This window comes from Sinocyclocheilus grahami, unplaced genomic scaffold, assembly GCF_001515645.1.
Source record: "Sinocyclocheilus grahami isolate Dianchi unplaced genomic scaffold, SAMN03320097.WGS_v1.1 scaffold147.1, whole genome shotgun sequence".
NCBI lineage: Eukaryota > Metazoa > Chordata > Actinopteri > Cypriniformes > Cyprinidae > Sinocyclocheilus > Sinocyclocheilus grahami.
In genome coordinates, this window is record NW_015505326.1 from 910406 (window position 1) to 925335 (window position 14930).

General features: G+C 38.0%; 1 protein-coding gene across 2 annotated transcripts in view; it reads right to left on the bottom strand.

The window, feature by feature from the left end:
* cysltr1 (cysteinyl leukotriene receptor 1) overlaps nt 1-10236 on the bottom strand; it is a 40642-nt gene extending 30406 nt beyond the window's left edge. The window contains exon 1 of one of the 2 annotated variants that reach the window (XM_016281151.1): nt 10171-10236. The gene's annotated coding sequence lies outside the window, so the exon portion shown is untranslated. Of the gene's footprint in view, nt 1-3745; nt 3773-10170 lie in introns of those variants that run through there. The other variant, XM_016281148.1, reaches the window with a different exon arrangement.
* Nucleotides 10237-14930: the final 4694 nt, after the last annotated feature.

Below are 14930 nucleotides of genomic sequence, written 5' to 3' on the forward strand. Positions count from 1 at the left end.
AACAAAAAACAAACACTAGCTTTCTATTTTTTCTATTCTATCTACTTGTTTTTCTTTGTGTGTGTGTGTATTATATATATATATATATATATATATATATATATACACACAGTATATATACAGTACATATATACCTTGCTATGTGTACTGCGTTGGGCTAACCGAGACTTGTCATTTGCACTTATATATTGTTGCTCTTTTGTTAGTTTTGACTCCTTTTATTGTCCTCATCTGTAAGTCGCTTTGGATTAAACCGTCTTTTAAATGACTAAATGTAAATGTACTTCACAACCAGGGTCGATTGCTCAGCAGCCACATCACGTATTGGTGTAAATTACTAATTTATGTTACTGGATGAGATACTCAATAAAAGCGCAACACGGGACACATATAATCAACAGCTACCATGGCAGAGAAGAAAGAGGAGAGCCTCTTTCTTGATTGAACACTGGGTGTATTACTTCAGAATTACATTCATATAGACCAGGGGTGGCGAACTCCGGTCCTGGAGAGCCGCAGCCCTGCAGAGTTCAGCTCCAAACCTAATTAAAACTCACCTGCCTGTAGTTTTCTAGTAACCCTTCAGACCTTGATTAGCTTGTTCAGGTGTGTTTGATTAGGGTTGAAGCAAAACTTTGCAGGGCTGCGGCTCTCCAGGACCGATGTTTGGCACCCTTGGCATAGACTGAGATGTAAAGAACTGTGAACTGTCAACGGTAATAAGATAATTAATTAATAACAGTAATAAGCCTCTAGCGTCAGTTATTAGAGCGCCTCTTGAGATTAGGGAAGTGAGGTTTACACGCACAGCTCTTACTAGCCTACGACAGTTACACTCACCCCCCTAATCCTCACTCCCATCCGGGTCACTGGCAGCAAAATGTAACCGGTTCTACTTCGCCTCACTACAAGCGAGATTCAAAACACGGTCTCCGGCATGGGAGGCGGGTGCTCTAACAAGGAGGCTAAAGGCCTCACGCACAACTCAGTTAAGCTTACTAAGACAGGTCCAGACCAACCTTACGAAAGTATGACTTACAGAAGGTATCCTTAGCTAAGAACGTTACAGGAAATACGTATTAACGATAGGGTACAGCTTAAGTTATAACTTAAAGGGGTCATATGATGCGATTTCAAGTTTTCCTTTTCTTTGGAGTGTTACAAGCTGATTGTGCATAGATAAGGTCCCTGAAGTTGCAAAGACTAAAGTCTCAAAACCAAAGAGATATTATTTATAAAAGTTAAGACTCTGCCACGCCCCCCTAAAACGGCTCGTTCTAACACGCCCCCACATATCTAGGTCACTATGTGGAAATATTTGCTTAATGCCACCCAAATGTGCACGCAAAGAAAGAAGGCATGGTTTCAGTAACCGCAGTTAGTGTTGAAGCAGCCATGTCAGGGAGACGCTGTGTGTTTCCAGGCGAAAGCAAAATCACTTTATTTGGCCTTCCGAAAGTAGATGCATTTAGGAATCTTTAAGATTACTTACAACAGAACAGCAATGCATTTTATGGATGACCGTTTCGTGAACCTAGGAGAGGAGGTAATTCTGACTTTGCTATGACAATCTGGCGCTTCTGAATCAGCTACTGTTTTGTTATTAGTTTAAGTATTTGCTATTGACTGTTCAAATGTGGAGTTTTGCGCATCGTGTGTGAGAGACAGCATCACATCACAGTGGAGTCAGCTGTCTTAACCGTGGCTTGTGTACTGCAAACACATATTCATCACTGTGTCTGTCTCGAGACCGTTCCCCTTTCGGACTCTGTCTTTACATTTATTTTGAAAGATGAAGCTCGCGATTATGATAAGGGACGTTACATTTCCGACGAGTGCTTGCGGTGTTCGGCCAATCACAATGCACTGGGTCAGCTGGCCAATCAGAGCAGACTGCGCTTGTTGGAAGGAAGGACTTTGTAGAAAACGAAGCGTTTGAGAGAGGCGGGGCATAGAGGACTTACAATAATGTACAGTATTTGAAAAATAATGTGTTTTTTGAACATTAAAGCATGTCAACATGTTCTGTTACACCAAATACACAAAATAATGATCTTTTAAAAAGCATCATATGACCCATTTAAGAACGACGTAGTGTTAAGAAGGTTTTGGGAAATGCAGCCCAGTCCTTTGCCGGTTATTGTTTTGCTATGTTTTGTGTGTGTGTGTTATGTCTGCTCCAGTGTTACTCCTGGATTTTTGCTCTGTGGATTTATAATTAAAGAGTGTTCATTTGGATTACCCCTTCGTCATGTGATTTAATCAGCACAGCACTGTAACATACACTTTTTATAAAGGCCTGAGGGACTTTATTTAGCAAAGGGAGAAGTGCACAAGAGTTACTTTATTGCATCCTAGCTCAGAATCCTTGCTTTACTGCCAAATGAGTAGTCTATATTTTAGCCCCAATGCAGCTCTGTATTCTGAATTATATAGACTCATATCACTTGGTTATCAGGTGTCTTTTTGTACTGTCCCGGTATCCCTTTTGGAAGGACACACAGATTTACCTTAAACTTATAACAAAATACTGTTTTGTGAGAATCATCCTCAAACTAGACCTTGATAAACTATTTATCTTTATTTCAAATATGTTCAGGCCCCTCTATTTATCTTTGAAAGAAAAAAGCTAGTCACTTGCAGTCAATTGGAATTATATAAATATTTTATTTAATAGGCTATTCTTTTTTTCATTGTGAATGTTATTGCTATTTAGTGTCTGCATTTGTCATACAAACACAAAAATAGTCATGCCATAGTTTAACTATTTGCAATTGCTATTTTCAAAATGCATTTATTCAAATTCCTTATTTGCATAAATCTGTTAATTGTAATAGCGTACTAACTAACTAAATATATATATATATATTACTTTAAGCAGTTTGAAAGTATGAACATGATTTAAATATGGTTAAATGTGAAACAAACAATATTACATTGGTTAATGCATTTAATTGATTTACATACAATCATTTGGAATTATTGTGATTATTTAAACATTCACTTACATAATTTGTTTCATTGTTTCTTGTATTACTGAAAAATCACAATAAGTCTGTTACTTTATGTTAAAACTAATCCAAATGGATGTAAATATTGAATTAAAATACATTAAACTTTAATATGACATTAACAAATATTATAAATAAATAAAATGACCAAAACGCAATTATTGATCCACAATGTGCAAATCCTTACTAAAAGCATCACAGAGTTACAAAGGCATGGTCATCAGATAGTTGGCAAGCTGGATATAGTGTTTTTTTTATTACAGAAAGTGTTTCAGCAGAAAGAGTTCCCCTAAACCAATGAAGTCAATCAGATTCCCTTTTAGAACAAAACATTTAAGTAGTTTAATATAGGGCTATAGGCTTTTTTCTCTTATATTTATTTGTAATGCAGTTTATTAAATTAACTTAATTAATTGTTTTACATAGTTTATTACCTTTTCCCTAGCGGTAACGTTTACAGGGATACCTCACCCAAAATGCAATTTAAATATTTTTTAAATCTTTCTTTAGCGAAACATAAAATAAGATATTCTGCAAAGCTTTGGGAACCATACAACATAGGAGCTCATTGGATAATATATGCAAACAAGGAAATCACTCGCCATTAGTTCGTCAAAAAATTTAGCTCGTACAAACGTAGCCTTTATACAAACTTTCAATTCACGCATCGATATCAAATAATCATTTTAAAACCACATCACACGAGCAGTATGAATAAAGCGTCATTATCTAACCGTTATCTGTGCGTCTTCGGTCGCGCAGTCCAGTCACAGCAAAATGAAACGTTTCCTTGCTTTCACATATAGATTTTCATTGAGTTGGGGACGCATGAGAAACTCAGTATGACAATGATCGCGTAAGCAACGCCTCCCTTCTGCAAAACGGAAAGACTAGAGGCACATTAATAGGTTTAATGAACAAATGTTAACTGAATATGAACGCACGCAGTACAGTACATCTTATGTATTTGCTGGACCATTACAACACACGGAAAGCCAAACAAACCCATTACAGTTTATTTCTGTTGAATCTTAAATTATGGTATATTTATATTTATTTTAGTGCACTAAGAAAGCTTTCAGACTTGTTTTTCTTTCTTTCACATTTTGTAGCCATATGCTAAAATGACTTATATATTTATTTATTGAGTTAGTCAGTCTATGACCAGGGGTTTTATCATGATTAACTCTGGAAGTGTGTATCTGAAAGTGTGACATCAGCAGCAAACATCCACTCACAAAATGTGATTATTAGACTATCTTATAAAAGATCGTTATGGAAATAGCATTAATTTGAATGCATTTACAAGACAGAAAGAATGCAACTGCTGCCACGAAAGTTTGAACAAAATTCTACTGTATTAATGCAGATGAAAGTAATGAATTTAATGAATATAGGCTCATATTAAAGCATTCTCCAAATTAAAGCAATTCACAGCGAAAGCATTTTAGATATGAAATTACCTGGCTTGGCAGCTAACAATTTATTGTATTTACGTTATATAAAGTAAATATAATAAATAATTAGCAGCAAAAGCCAGGCAATTTCATCTTTGGGGGGCTTTCACACTGAGCTCGTTTGCTGCGGTCCGAGCCTGAGTTGTTCCCGACAACTATATATATATATATATATATATATTAGTGGTGTCAAAATTAGCGCGTTAACGTAGGCGATTATTATATATATAAAAAAAATGTGTTTAACGCATTAAAAATATTTAACGCAATTATCGCAGGGGCGGGGCTAGGGTTGGCCAACCCACTCACAACTGCTGCTTCTGTCACTTTTTCTCTTTTGCAAAACTTTATTATTTTGCATATATATGTGGCATTATATTGACTCCATAAGACGTTTCAGACGCGCGCTCCTCTTCACTTCAGCACCATGGCGCGAGTCAAGCGAGCGCGGAAACGGTACTGTGCTCGCAGCGCACAAAGGAGCCAGCGCGCTGTACCCTGTATCCTTTCATATCAAAGCGCGAAATAAACTACGTGCATGCAATGCCGTGGTCAGTTAAGTCATGAAGTTACCAAAAAGGCGATTAAAAAGCTGCCTTAAAACTGTGCATGCATGTAATATATTTTATATGAGTCACTTTTAAGAACATGTCTCTGAAATGGTTTTCCAAACTGAAACTTTCCGCAACGGCTTCCGTGTATGACAGATACCGGAAGTGATAGAAAAGTGTTTATTACGTTTGAAATATGGATATATATATATATTAGTGGTGTCAAAATTAGCGCGTTAACGTAGGCGATTATTATATATAAAAAAAAAATGTGTTTAACGCATTAAAAATATTTAACGCAATTATCGCAGGGGCGGGGCTAGGGTTGGCCAACCCACTCACAACTGCTGCTTCTGTCACTTTTTCTCTTTTGCAAAACTTTATTATTTTGCATATATATGTGGCATTATATTGACTCCATAAGACGTTTCAGACGCGCGCTCCTCTTCACTTCAGCACCATGGCGCGAGTCAAGCGAGCGCGGAAACGGTACTGTGCTCGCAGCGCACAAAGGAGCCAGCGCGCTGTACCCTGTATCCTTTCATATCAAAGCGCGAAATAAACTACGTGCATGCAATGCCGTGGTCAGTTAAGTCATGAAGTTACCAAAAAGGCGATTAAAAAGCTGCCTTAAAACTGTGCATGCATGTAATATATTTTATATGAGTCACTTTTAAGAACATGTCTCTGAAATGGTTTTCCAAACTGAAACTTTCCGCAACGGCTTCCGTGTATGACAGATACCGGAAGTGATAGAAAAGTGTTTATTACGTTTGAAATATGGATATTTTTCTTACAAAAATGCATGGATTCACTACAGAAGGCCTTTATTAAATATTGGAGGGGGGTGGGGGTATTGGTATCATTTTCAGTATTGGTATCATTATACTAGCCTTCAGTCATAAAAAAAGATGCCATTAAACTAATATTAAAAAATGTACTATCTTTATGTTAAAATTATTGCAATATTAAAGTATATTTGAAAATGTAATGTTAGGTGGGATTAATCGCGATTAGTTTCAGAAAAATGTGTGATTAATTAGTTAACTTTTTTTTATCGATTGACAGCAATATTTTTTATATATATATATTTATATTTTTCTTACAAAAATGCATGGATTCACTACAGAAGGCCTTTATTAAATATTGGAGGGGGGTGGGGGTATTGGTATCATTTTCAGTATTGGTATCATTATACTAGCCTTCAGTCATAAAAAAAGATGCCATTAAACTAATATTAAAAAATGTACTATATTTATGTTAAAATTATTGCAATATTAAAGTATATTTGAAAATGTAATGTTAGGTGGGATTAATCGCGATTAGTTTCAGAAAAATGTGTGATTAATTAGTTAACTTTTTTTTATCGATTGACAGCAATATTTTTTATATATATATATTTGGTGCTATTATGTGTGGGAAAGTGAACAACACTTGTGTTTACTGTATGTGCTTGGCATGAAGGCTTGCACACAGACTGTTTTGAGGAGACAGCTGATTGTGAATCATTCATTTGCTGCTCTGATTGCACTCACTGTACACGATTACACTTCATGCTCACTCTTGCTCGTATCAAAGCTATATTATCACCACTGCCTGATTAAGTGCGCACCCGAGTCTGATTAGCTTTCACATTCACGCGAACCACGCCACAGTTCCATTGCAGCCGAACTCAGACCACCTCCTTCAGGTAGTCTCGGGTTCAGTACCCCGGTGCACACCCAGGTCCGCATGACAGCGTTCACATTACCATTTTTTCATTTGAACCGCGCCCTTTTTTGAACTAAACTGCCAGTGTGAAAGCCCCCTAAAATGCTTTCACTGTGAATTGCTTTCATTTGACGCAAGTGATACAGGGGGGTCGACTTTATGATATCAGTTATTTACTCACAGCTGATTGGTCCAGCTATGGTTTGCAATCTCTTACACAGAACAAAACTTGCAGTGCAGCAGGTTAGCCGTGTAGCATATAGTTAAAGCCACTAACTTTGTGATAAGGGTAATTGTCCAGTTGGAAGGTGAACCTTTGACCCTGTCTGTGGTCCTAAGCTCTGGGCGTAAATTAATCCATCAGACCCTAAATGAAACAATAGCAGCAGAGTGGAAAGCGATGCATTTGAATCTTGCGCAGACTACAAAATTGGATCTTAAACCTTCACATAACACACCTATATTTATGGCTCTTTACATTACAGAAACCACACTTCAAAACCTGCAATAAATGCTAGACATGCATGACATAGGCCTGATAGTCTGATTCTGTTCACACAGCAGGGCTTTGCTGAGAATGTGGATGTCAAGCCATCAGATCCCCTGTTTATTTTGGACACTCCATCTCCTTGGACACTTTATTCCCTGTTTTTGACATTTCGTGTTGTATTTATGTGGAAACATTTTTAAACGTAAAGTCGGCAACACCAAAGCTCCAAAAGTATCAAAAATGAATTAAAAAAAACAACTGTTGCATAGCGTGTGTGACGTTTCGAGCACGCAGGCTCTTCATCAGACAAATGAACAACACTGATGTACCACTCTTTATACCTCCAGGTGATCAAAGGTCACATGACCATGCAATATTATCATGATAATAATAATACCAAAACAATAATGTGACAAGTGGGGGCGGGGCCGGGAGCTGTGGGAACGGAGCGAGGCTGGTGGAGTGATTGCTAATGAGCGACACCTGCAACCACTCACCGGTCTCGAGTCTCCCGGAGGAGCTCCGGAAGGATAAAAGGGAGGAGTGACGACCGTGTTGGACGAGAGAGGACCAGGCCTGGATTTTATTTTGTGTTTTGGTTTTGTTGGTGCGCGACAGTCGTCCGCGAGGGGCTGTCTTTAAAAGACCTTTAAAAAAAAAAAAATAAAGAATATATATATATATATATATGTTTAAAGAAATGGACGAATATCAAAGTCCTCATTTAATCCTCTAGGGGACAACGTGTCTAGTGTATAAATACAAAAGGCCTCACGCTGTAAAAGCGATTTGTTGATATCACCTCCGCGATGCGGACACTTTACTACCTCAATGCCTATGTCTCGAATTTGCAAAATGCTGTGCTACCGGACTTCTTGGATCGCGATGTCTAATTGCACATCGATGTTCAGAAATGTGAGTTTTCAGAGGTCTGCTAGTCTTACCAACATAACATAAGCCACAGGGGCAAAGTAACAGGTAAATGACATTAGCCGTCTTACAAGAAATAGTGCTGCGAATTTTAAAAATGTGTAAAGGTTGACGTCTTCTATGTAAAATTGCACTGTTGACAGTTACCACATCTGTAATTCCCATTTGGTATTTTGTTCAAGAAATGAGGAGCAGGTTTCAAATCAGCTCTGACCAAAATATTTTGGAGTTTAGGTGTTTTCTTATACACTAAACAAAGTGGTTTGTCAAAACATTTCTTGAGGTTGGGATCACTCTCTACAATATGCCAATGTTTCAATAAAACATTATCAATGTCCTTCGAAACAGTCAAATATTGTATATAACAATTAAGACAATGGTCAATTTTTTTTAGTTTTTTAACGAGACTCTTGTTGTGACACATCTTTAAAACGACTAACTGCAGACTGAATCCACTCTTCTCGATATGATCGTTTTCTGAATCTCTCTGATCAAATTTGTGATTGCTGTTGAAAATCATCACTGCTGCAAATACGGCGAATACGACTAAATTGGGAAATTGGTAATGAGCGCTTTAATGACACAGGATGCTAGGATTGTCTGTGTAAAATAGTGTTACGGTCAGTTGGTTTGCGATACAAAGTAGTTTAAATTCCTGATACGGTGCGAAGAACAAGCACATCCAAAAAAATAAGGTTCTCGATGAAATTCCATAATAAATTTCAACGCACTACACTTATTATTAACCAAACTATGAAACTCTAGTAGCTCAGATTCAGTACCACTCCATACTAAAAAAACATCATCAATGTATCATTTCCATAGAACAATGTGTCTCAAGAAATCATTCGCCCCAGGATTTAAAACAAACTGATGTTCAAACATCCCACAAAATAAAGATGCGAAACTTGGGGCCATCTTGGAACCCATGCTGACCCCTGAGATCTGCAAATAGTAATCTGACCCAAACAAAAAATTATTATGTGAAAGCACCAAAAACAACTTGGGGCCATCTAACCCATGCTGACGCCTGAGATCTGCAGATAGTAGTAAGACCCAAAAAAAAAAAAATTATGTGAAAGCACCAATTTTGCCAAGTCACTCAAACATGCAGTACATGGAACCTGACAAGGATGTTGATCAAGAAAAAATTCAATTGCCTTTAGCCCTCCCTGAAATGGAGCATTGGTGTAAAGCGATTCAACAACCATGGTGACTAGAAGGACAGGACAATCAGGTAATGTCACATTATTAATGAGTTCAATAAAATCCATCATGTCTATAATATAAGAAGGTAAAGAGTGACTAAAGGTTGTAAATGGAAATCAATGAAAGCCGAGATTTTTTTCTGTAAGTGACCCAATTGCTGCCACTATGGGTCTCCTCTTTAAGTTACATTTCAACAAAGGATAAACTTATAATCATGTTTATATGAATTATCCCGTGAACTTATTCTCTCAAATGGCCTGGGTATGAAGAGCATTCACAGCTTATATGGACGGAACGCCACTGAGGCTATAGCACTATAAGCCACCTTGGCATTTGCATACAACAGATCTAATGTCTTATTTTCCCTTTTGGGACAGTCAACATACTGTATAAAACCAGTCAGCTGGGAGGTGAGAGTAACAAGATTAAAATCCCCCGATATTGCAATAAATACCTCTGGATGTCCTCGTGACAATTTCATGAATGACGTCACATGCCACTGCTACCGCCAGTCATGGGGGAATATAAACAACAATGGCAACAATGTGTAAGAACTCTCGCAGCACATAGTAAGGTCTAAGACTGACTGCCAAGAGCTCAATATCCTGACTGCAGATCCTCTCCTTCACTATAATATGACCAGGGTTGCACCATCTGTTGTTCACAAATAAAATCAGTCCCCCAACTATTCTTCCTGCTCGCCTTTACATCCCTATCCACCCACACCATAGAGAAGCTAGGTATGTCCACACATGCATCAGGCATGTTGTTGTTTAGCCAGGTCTCAACAAAACACATAAGGCTACACTCACGGTACAGTTGCTGGTTCCTCTCAAGTGTCTCCAGCTCGTTTCTTTTATTAGGCAAAGAATGAACATTTCCTAAGAGTATCGACAGCAGAAACAGCTTGTATCTCCACTTCTTGGCCTTGGGTTTCAGCTTTAGCTTTGCCCCAGCTGTGCAGCCACAGCAGGGCTTCCGCAGCTCAGCCGGTATGAAATGTTTAACCCCGCATCTTGAACTTTTCAGCGTCAGAAGATTATCCCGCATATATACCAGTCTGACTACCGCTTCACTCATAATGAGAAAAAGAAAAAGAGCATGAACACAAACAAAAACGCACACTGACAAGAAGAGCTACTTGGACATGCCGCCGCTCAATATGGTGCAGGCATCTATTGTGATTAAAATACAATTAAAGGGACAGTTTACTAAAAAAATTACATGAGGCAGAGTAAATGATGAGATTTTGGGTGGACTATCCCTTTAATCCTGCAGTTCTATTTTATATGGTCACCATTATGGAGATAATAGCTGTGTCTCATTTAGAAGGCTGCACCCTCCGGAGGTCGCATTCGAAGGCTGCATACATCATCGAGGCTGTCTCATTTCAGAATAGCAAGTAGGACACTCCGAATGCAACCTTCGAATGCGACCTTCTTTCACAGGAATTCGGAGGATGCATGAGGTGTATCCTTCGCTGCTACAGATAACCCACAATTCTTTGCGTCGCCGTGAACAACCGTTGTTAATTTGAAAAATGCCGGCACCGGCAGATGTAACGTACACACAAGCGCAGATGTGGTGTTCACAACTTAACTTAATTCGCCGTGGTAAAAACGGATAAACTTTGTTTTTAATATCCTCCTCCTTTTTTTCTCTAATATATGCCTGTTGTAGGTACGCTGCAGCTCCTCAAACATTGAACAAAATAAAACAAGTAAAATATATATTTTTTTTTCAAATTACTTTCCAAATTTAGAAATAATTTTCCTTCATTTAAGTAGTGTGAGAGCGCAACAATGCTCTAAATGTGTTGGCATAGCATCGTGATACTTCCGGTTTCCTTTTCCGCCTGTCCTACGAAGGCCATCTCGTTTAATTCTAGGTTGAGGACACTTCGTATATGCATCCTACAGAGGATTCGACCTCCGGAGGGTGCAGCCTACTAAATGAGACACAGCCATTGTCATAACACCCTTTAATGAAATAAACAGAAATTAACTCAAATTCAAAAGTCAATACCAAAGGGGACTGAATATTTATGTCAGTGTGATATTTCAGTTTGTCAGTTCTATGTAATCATTTTGTAATAATTGTACAAACCCGATTCCAAAAAAGTTGGGACACTGTACAAATTGTGAATTTCTGAATCTCTCTGATCAAATTTGTGATTGCTGTTGAAAATCATCACTGCTGCAAATACGGCGAATACGACTAAATTGGGAAATTGGTAATGAGCGCTTTAATGACACAGGATGCTAGGATTGTCTGTGTAAAATAGTGTTACGGTCAGTTGGTTTGCGATACAAAGTAGTTTAAATTCCTGATACGGTGCGAAGAACAAGCACATCCAAAAAAATAATGTTCTCGATGAAATTCCATAATAAATTTCAATGCACTACACTTATTATTAACCAAACTATGAAACTCTAGTAGCTCAGATTCAGTACCACTCCATACTAAAAAAACATCATCAATGTATCATTTCCATAGAACAATGTGTCTCAAGAAATCATTCGCCCCAGGATTTAAAACAAACTGATGTTCAAACATCCCACAAAATAAAGATGCGAAACTTGGGGCCATCTTGGAACCCATGCTGACCCCTGAGATCTGCAAATAGTAATCTGACCCAAACAAAAAATTATTATGTGAAAGCACCAATTTTGCCAAGTCACTCAAACATGCAGTACATGGAACCTGACAAGGATGTTGATCAAGAAAAAATTAAATTGCCTTTAGCCCTCCCTGAAATGGCATTATTCATGAGTTCCATTAAATCCATTCATGTCTATAAATAAGAAGGTAAAGACGTGACTAAAGGTTGTAAATGGAAATCAATGAAAGCCGAGATTTTTTCTGTAAGTGACCCAATTGCTGCCACTATGGGTCTCCCAGGAGGGATATCCCTATAAGGTTGGTGCATTTTAGGCAGGGTGTATTGTACCAGTGTAATCGGATGCTCAAGACACATATACTCATTTTCATCTTTTGTCAACAAACCTGAATCTACAAAGAGTTTTAAAGTATTGTGTACAGATGTTAAAAGTTTATGAGATTTGTAAATTATTCCATTCCTTTTTTACTCACAGTTTGTACAGTGTCACAATTGGGTTTGTATTTATTTATACTTTTTTTTAACTTTATGTGATATGGTGTGTAGACTGATGTAAATACAAATGTAATCATTTTAGCATAAGGCTGCAACATAAAAAAAATGTGTTGGGGAAAAAAAGAACACTATCTTAATGCACTCTGTAGAGCAGGCATGTCAAACTCAGTTCCTGGAGGGCTGCAGCCCTGCAGAGTTTAGTTCCAACCCTGCTCCAACACACCTACCTTGTTTTCAAATAATCCTGAAGGACTTGATTATCTGGATCAGGTGTGTTTAATTAGAGTTGAAGCTAAACTCTGCAGTGCTGTGACACCCCTGGTGAAGAGACTTAAAGGTTTTAAATCTTTCAAACCAGAATGACCTGTTTCTTTTTATTATGTTTGCTTCCTTGGAAGAGAGACATCTGATATGAGCCATGCATTTAATACAAATGGTTTAAGATTATCAAGAACTGCAGCACACTGTATTTTAGTGCTGTCAATCTAAAATAGAAGCTTTCTCATCACCTGTACCTATTCTGCACTCGTTTGACTAGTACCTGGTGGTGAGGTGAAGTTGGAGTGCACGTCTGAAAGTCTCCCATTTGATGTGATAGTAAAGACGTTCTGCCTCTAAATAAACACAATTCTTGTCAAGAAAAGGAGACAGAAACTGCAGTTGTGAGTGGGGTGGCCAACCCTAGTTCCGCCCCTGCGTTAATTACGTTAAATATTTTTAATGCGTTAAACTGAATAAATTAATTGCATGCATTAACACGCTATTTTTAACAGTAATAATATAAGTTGCAATAGAAAGAAACGTGTACACTGGTTGAATTTCAAATGACTAACCGGTTCTTACGTAGATCAGCGATGAGTGACAGAACAGGAGCACTTCAGGGGCCAATCAGATTTCAGCTGGACCCAATGCCCCTCTGGCTCCACCCCTAGATTTGCCAATGGCATAAACGCATGTTTCATGTATTGCCTGTTTTTGTTTTGTTCTGTAGACTTTTTACTTAAATTTTTGTCCTCCCAACACCATTGAGCAGACGAGTCCTCTGCTCAATCTGACCTGTGCTGCAGCCTGGAATTAAACCACACCATGCTGGTTTCGTCTGGCCAGAGAAGAACTGGCCCCCTGACTGAGCCTGGTTTCTCCCAAGGTTTTTCTCCATTTCTGTCACCGATGGAGTTTTGGTTCCTTTGGTCGCCTTTGGCTTGCTTAGTTGGGGGACACTTGACTGATTGCACAGACACTATTGGAAGAGAGCTGAATGGGATGATAAAATCAATGAACTGACTTTAGCTGGAAAATGACTCTTTGTAATTGTCTTCTTGCATTACTGACAAACTATTTTCCTGTTTAACACTGTAAAACTGCTTTGACACAATGTAATGATCAGTCCACTGTAGGCGAGCGTAGTGAATCCAAGTGTAGATTTATTAAAGTGTAATCCAAACATACAAATGGAGACTTGACTTGAACAGACTTGACTTGAACACTCACCGACATTAGGGTTAAATGCATTCAATACACAACAAGAGACAATGGCAACAAGAGGGCTACTTATAGCAAACACTAAAGGTCACATGACAAGAATCAACCAATGAGCAAACATAACTGAGAACCACATGACAGGACAATAACCAATGAGGAACAAGACATATGACTAGGACAACCAATCAGAACTTGACACATTGAACTGAGGAACCAATAGCAGGGCTGCGTTCAGCCCCGACAAAACGGTGCAAAACGTTTTTTAAACGGAACCGGTGGTGCGTTGAACACTGTTCTGATGATGCAAGAGATGCAACTATGGCAGCTGAGAAGGCCATTCTTTGTATTCTTTTTGAAGAATTTTCGGAGCCTGATGATATTAAATACGTGTTTAATACTGCAAAATACGCTCGATGTTACAGTCATTGCCCTTGCCGTCCAGAATAAAAGGGAACGTCCCAATCGAGTGAAGGGATTTGTGGAAACTGTGGTTCCTAATTATTGTGATCCAACATTTGCCTCGCATTTCAGGATGAAAAGACAAACATTTCAGGTGAAGGATAATCCACTTCTTACCTCCGAGACTGTGTTATGATCTATATGAAATTATTATTTTTATTGTGAGTATTAGGCGTATCATTATTGCTGATCACTGTTGTTGTGCTATGTTATTGTAATATTTACCATTATATAATCAGAGGGATATAGAAAAGTTTATGAAAGTGTCACTCCAAAATACAATAGCAAAATATATAAATATGTATAGTATTTTTATGTTACATTAATCAGTGTCTAGCACACCTTCCTAAGGAAAGGATATGGACCAGAAGACATTGCAATTACTAAATGATATTTAGAAAGACTTAAAGTAGTTCCAGATCTATACCTGTGCCCTTATTATTTCAGTTATTTTGCCTTTAATGTAAATAAACACAATATACTTGCTCTTGTGAATTTATTTGGATGTTAATTACA